The sequence below is a fragment of the Berghia stephanieae genome, chromosome 2 (assembly GCF_034508935.2).
Source record: "Berghia stephanieae isolate SIO BIC M18660-M18661 chromosome 2, UCSD_Bste_1.3, whole genome shotgun sequence".
NCBI classification, from domain to species: Eukaryota; Metazoa; Mollusca; class Gastropoda; order Nudibranchia; family Aeolidiidae; genus Berghia; species Berghia stephanieae.
In genome coordinates this window covers 93,728,140-93,734,885 of record NC_088361.1, presented here as the reverse complement: position 1 = coordinate 93,734,885, position 6,746 = coordinate 93,728,140, and the positions used below count along the sequence as shown (strand labels likewise).

The 6,746-nt window shown below is 36.3% G+C and overlaps 1 protein-coding gene across 1 annotated transcript in view; it reads right to left on the bottom strand.

The window, feature by feature from the left end:
• Nucleotides 1-5,461: 5,461 nt before the first annotated feature.
• LOC144963785 (uncharacterized) overlaps nucleotides 5,462-6,746 on the bottom strand; it is a 34,870-nt gene continuing 33,585 nt past the window's right edge. Inside the window, exon 7 of the mRNA XM_078897722.1 lies at nucleotides 5,462-6,746. This exon is cut by the window's right edge and continues 523 nt beyond it. The gene's annotated coding sequence lies outside the window, so the exon portion shown is untranslated.

The following is a 6,746-nucleotide window of genomic DNA, read 5'->3' as shown; positions in this document are numbered from 1 at the left end:
ATATTCTAAAAATGGCTGATAAGGAGAGAGTTAATAATATACACAATAAAAATCTATGTATTTCCATATCGTACTTTTTTCTGTTTTTATGTGAATAGTGACTTTCCATGACTGACCTATTCACCTCACCACATATCAGCTTGCCAAAACTGATATTGGAACAACGCAATGGATCCCTATGAACGTATCATTATATTGAAATAACATTACTCTCACCACATTTACTCCGATGACATTAGCTGTCCATCTAATGTAACATTACGTTTCGAAGCTGTCTCTAAATCATCCCTTACAAATAAAAGCTTTTCTGGTATGTCAAAGTTTTGAGTATGATGTGAATTTGATATACTATAGTATAGAATCCCATTTCATTTCCAAATTGGTGATAAGTAAGTAATCTGACTTACCATTTGTAAGAGGAAAAGGCCAGGTATTCTGAACAATCTAATTTACTTTGAAACTGGAAAAAAATGTTCTCATTCTCGTTCTCATTCTCTCTCTCTCTCTCTCTCTCTCTCTCTCTCTCTCTCTCTCTCTCTCTCTCTCTCTCTCTCTCTCTCTCTCGCTCGCTCTCTCTTTCTTTCTTTCTTTCTTGTTTTCTTTCTCTCTCTCTCGCTCACTCTCTTTCTTTCTTTCTCTCTCCATCTCTCTCTGTGTATATATGTGTGTGTGTGTGTGTGTGTGTGTGTTTCTCTCTCTCTCTCTTTCTCTTACCCTCTCTATCTAGTTTTTTATATGCTGTGCAACATACAGACTGGCACAATCTGGATTACATGGTGATCTTAACTTAAATAATGCCTTGTTATTTTGGCACTCTGTGAATTGTGCAAGTAAATTGCCCTTTGATGTGTGGTCTGCAGTCTATAGATAGTATGCGCTTGTCAAAGAAGCTCACAACATTGCCATCCGGAAGTATAACGACCAACACACGATACTATGTGTAACATTGAACGTTTATTGTCTGGTTAATACAGTTTGGTGAGAATTATAAATGCGGATGGCAAAAATCAATAACAAAGAACTGAGTGACGTCAACTTCGTTCTATCTATTCAAGGTGGTGTCACACACATTTACAGGTCTGGTTTTTATTAAATACGATCTTCCGCGTGGCAATGAAGGAATACAGTAGATATTCCACCAAACAAAAGTCTGATGTAAACTAGAATCACCCATGTCGTCTAAAGTGAGCAAATTGGGGTTAATAATCTTGCCCAACGAAAAAAAAAAGACGAAAGTGCTTGGAGTGGGGCTCAATCCCTTTACCATTCGGCCACCCTGCCCCACTTCGCAGGTCTGATAGCCGAAAGCAATTACTGGCTTGATTTAATATTGCTGCAGTATAGACAACATCATGTTGCATTAGTTTGAGAATATTACCCAAACAACAATGAGCCCATAACAATTTTGCTTATCAGATCTGCCAATGGGAGCACGTTAAATGTGTGACTATAAAGGGCATTGTGGCTTGAACGATATAATTTATTGGTTCAAGTGACAAACGTAAAGCGGAACCGGTTACTACCGAACGAAGCGGTGCTAAAATGTCGATTATTATACACCTCTTTGGTTTAGGGCTAACCCTATTTCTACTATGGCATATTAGCAAAAACATGAGGCGTCCCTATTAATCTTTGTAAAAATAAATAAATAAATAAATAAACCAGTTGGAATTTTTGAAAATATAGAATTATTAAATTTCTGCGTTTGAAGTTTTTTAACAAATTCCCAATATCACATTTGTGATCCACCGTCTCAAAGCGGTTTTTTATATCGGGATGACCTAATATGGGTGTTAGATATTGAATTTGTAAACACAAACACGGAACTTAGGGTTAATTCCTATTAATTTTAGTGGGTTGTAAAAACAATTTCTTACAAAGCAAAGACTCAAAACAAAACAAAAGTATCATTTTGATTCAAAATTCACCTTTCGGGGTCCTATTCATCCCGATATAATACTGGTTTGAGACGGTGCCGACGTGTACTTATTTCCAGGTCTGATGACCTAAATTATTATGGGCTCATTGTTGTGATGGGAAATACGCTCAACCCAAAAACAACAGTTATAAATGAATCCCATGTTTGAGTTCGGTTATTAGACCTGCAATAAGTTGCACGTCGTTTTGTCATTTTAACCCGACATTTCACTTTTCTGCATCTCGTTCATTCCGACTTAAAACCGATTTGAAGAGGCGAGTCACAAATTATGGCCTCGTATTCGTTCGACTTCTATTTCATTACAACGATCCAATTTGCGTTCATTTCGCACCATTTGGTGCCTATTCGAGATCAATCGAATTTGATCAAAGACTTTCGCACCTTTAAATGTCCTTCTACTTCTATTCATACCTGACTAGCCATGGCTTCGTGACCGCCGTGTTATCTGCTTGGGTCAGTCCTGACACCAGCGAAAAAAAAAGAAAAGAAAAAGAAAAGAACAATTAATTCCTTTATCTTTTCACACCTGACAGAGGACTGATTCTACATTGATGACTTTATCCGTTACTTTTCTGCCCTATAAAAAGCTTAAGGTAGTTGCTGTTGACGTAACTGTATATTGCACAATGAAGACACCTTGTTCAGCGTACGGCCTAAGAAATTGCGATAATTAACGCGGAGAAATATATTATTATGTGACCAATCGTCTAAAAAAAAGTATCAAGTCGGAGTGGTGAACTTGAAGAGGAAACTTGAATTATGGTATAAATTATGAATAAGACTTGCATCAAAAGACATGTATTTTATTGAGTTAGTATATAAAATTGTGTTTTTGGTTTGTTTGTTTTTGATTTGGATTATTTGCTGGGGTTTGGGGGGGGGGGGGTGGTATGTGTTTTTTGTTTTTGTTTTGTTTTTTGTTTTTTTTGTTTGTTTTTTTTGTTTTTTTTTTGTTTTTTTGTTGTTTTTTTTTGTGGGTGGGGGGGGGGGGGGGGGGGGGAATTGGGGATTTTATTTTGGAAGGGGGGTTGTTTTGTTTTTGCTTTGTTACTTTGTAACTTTTTTCCCGTTTTTAAAAATATTGTTTTTATTTTTGACTATAGTTTATGTTTTTTGTTTCGTTTTGGTTTTTGTTTTTGTTTTTGTTTTTGTTTTTTTTTTTTTTTTTTTTTTTTTTTTTTTTTTGTTTTTTCTGTGTTGTTGTTGTTGTTTTTGTTTGTTTTTATTTGCTTCAGATGCCTCAATATTATAATTGTGAACAAAAATTGAACATCTATATGGGGTAATATCCATTAAAAATTTTCAAAGCGCTTTCCTTGCCAGCAGCAACACTTAACATGTAGAACAAGTTATGGCGCCTGAAAGGCGATTTTACAATCATCACTTACTTAATACTGAATCATTTGTATTTGGTTCATCCCCGACATAAAACATACCAAGTTGAAATGTAGGTCACATAATAGAGCCCAGAATGTAACTAACGTCACCATCCTGTTTTGTGTCCTATAGATAGAATGCGCTTGGCCAAGGAGTTCACAACATTGCCATCCGGAAGTATAACGGACCAACACACAAACTCTGTGTAACCATGAACTTTTATAGTCTGGTTAATACAGTTTAGTGAGAACAACTCACAAACGCGGATGGCAAAAACAATAATAAAGGCCTGAGTGACGTCATCTACATACTATCTATATTTGCCAGCCAACAAGGTAACCAGTCCTCAACACACTTGATCTAACTGACTGAAATTTACTCATTCTGATCATTTTGCTTGAATAATATATTTCATTGTCTTTATTAATTCATTCCGACATAATACCACATTGACGCTCTGGTCACATTTTATGTTTTGTTTATGATTAAATAGCCGAGATGTCAAGATCGGATGGTTAGGAAGCGAAAGGCCTTAATGGTGATAAATATGATGGTTAAATCATTTCTACTTGCGGCAGCAAACGGATAAGCACATTTCTTTATTTTAAGGAATATAAAAAAACCTCAGAGCATTAAAGATAGGTAGTGTGCGCTTGGCTAAGAAGCCCACAACATTGCCAACCGGAAAAATAACGGACCAATACACAAAACTATGTGTAACCTTAAACGTTTATAGCCTGGTTATTACAGTTTAGTGAGAATTACTCATAAACGCGGATGGCAAAAAAAAACAATAACAAAAAAACCGAGTGACGTCAACTTCATTCTATCTGTAGATAGTATGCGCTTGGCTAAGAAGCTCACAACGGTGTCATCCGGAAGTATAACGGACCTCCACTCAAAACGGTGTGTAACCATGAACGTTTATAGTTCAAATAATAGAGTTAAGCGAGAATTACTCATGAACGCGGATGGCAAAAAAAAAACAAAGAACCGAGTGACGTCAACTTCATTCTATCTATAGATAGTTCGAAGATGACGTCACTCAGGTCTTTGTTATTGTTTTTTGCCATCCGCGTTTATGAGTAATGCTCACTGAACTGTATTAACCCGACTATAAACGTTCATGGATACACATATATTTGTGTGTTGGTCCGTTATACTTCCAGATGGCAATGTTATGAGCTTCTTAGCCAAGCGCATACTATCTATAGATAGAATGCGCTTGGCCAAGGAGTTCACAACATTGCCATCCGGAAGTATAACGGACCACACACAAACTCTGTGTAACCATGAACTTTTATAGTCTGGTTAATACAGTTTATTGAGAACAACTCACAAACGCGGATGGCAAAAACAATAACAAAGGCCTGAGTGACGTCATCTGCATACTATCTATCGGGAACTTCTAATCACGAAGTCAGGTCCATCGGGATAAATCAGAGAGAGGGTGTACGAAACAGTGCCAGACAAAAAGCAGAAAGAAAAACACAAGAAATAAAATAATCCCCAAAACAAAGCAGTCTGAAAAAAAATTGTTATGTCGCCTAACTGGCGTCATGTCTCGTTATACATGTTAAATGTTGCTGTTGGTTAGGGACCCCTTGTAAAGCGCTTTCAGCACATAAAGTGCATATTGCGCTATATAAAAGCTCAAGTTTTAGTAATCACCTAGACATAATACCGTTATGAGAAGATTGGTCAGAAATAGTGTATGTGACACTGAGGTTGACCGATATGGAAAAGGCTCTTTACTCACATTCTCTCACCGTACTCAGGTGTAAAATGAGTACCTGCCCTTTAACAGCCTTGTCTTTGTCGGAAAAATTGTAATATCGCCTATCAGGCGGCATGTCCCGTCCTACATATTAAATGTTGCTGTTGACTAGGGACCCCTTGTAAAGCGTTTTGAGCTCATATGTGTGGATATTGCGCTATATAAAGCTCAGTTTTATGTAGTTCACAAAAACTTCACTGAAAACTCTCAGACCTCTGACATCCTAGGTCTGAGAGTTTATGACAAGATCAAAGGTCATTTTAATCGATCGATACTTTTAAAGAACGAGTTTTCTGGCCAAAATTTTTAAAACATTTTTTTTCACAGCACGGTAGAAAAGTCTCAAATGTTACGGACAAATGAAAGGTAATTTATGTCTCTTTAATGTGTAAAGTAAATTCAAAGAATTTTCCAAGTAAATCAACTGTCAAATTAATTCTGATATAAACATTTCACAAAATAACAAATAATTAAATTACAATATCATAGAAACAAACATATCAGATTTATATCCACATTTTTAAACCAAAGGATTAACCGAGACAAAAAGTAGAAATATGGAGACATGTAACATAAGGGCTCCATCCGTATGTAGGTGTTTAATGTCAAGTCGTACTGGAACTTTCTTCCAATTTCCTTAAGAAAATGCAATAGAAGCTACTTTTAAGACAAATATTAAGACATATTTTGTTAGGAAATATTCGATAGATTAAAACCGGTTTCCTTTTAAGGATTATTTTTCATGATATATGAACGTCTTAAGCATGTTCTGTGTTTTGTTCTATGACCTGTTATTGTTGGTTTGATGTATGTATAGAAAAGACGCCTGGACCGGTTTGTATGTAAAATAGGCGCGGTATAAATGATCGACATTATTGTTATTATTATTATTATTTAATGATGATATGTGTTTATATAAAATACACACCATTTCTGCCCGCTATACCAATCGTACAAATACACAAAAAGCTTATAGATAGTATGCGCTTGGCTAAGAAGCTCATAACATTGCCATCCGGAAGTATAACGGACCAACACACAAAACCGTGTGTATCCATGAACGTTTATAGTCGGATTAATACAATTCAGTGAGCATTACTCATAAACGCGGATGGCAAAAAACAATAACAAAGACCTGAGTGACGTCATCTTCGAACTATCTATAGATAGTATGCGCTTGGCTCAGAAGCTCATAACATTGACATTCGGAAGTATAACGGACCAACACAAAAAAAAACTATGTGAAACCTTGAACGTTTATCGTCTGGTTAAAACAGTTTTGTGAAAATTACTCATAAACGAGGATGTCAAATCGCTTTTACAAAGACCTGAGTGACGTCAGCTTCATACAATCTATAGTCTGACAGAATCTTGTGAGAAGAATTCACCCAACTGAATACAAAACGCTGCGAAAACCTGTGCCAAATTTCAATTGCATATAGAAACTTATGAGCGAGAGGATGTTTATTGGCCTGACATGACCTGACATAGACATGCATCTTCTACTATCAAAACCCTATTACCACACCAGAAGTTTCGCGTCTCTATATTGGATTCAATAGTTTGATGTCACGTCGCCAAACAACGGCGATCAGCGTGGTTCTAAACAAAGAAAATCGCTACCTTTTATTCTTCATGCTGGCTAGAACTTTT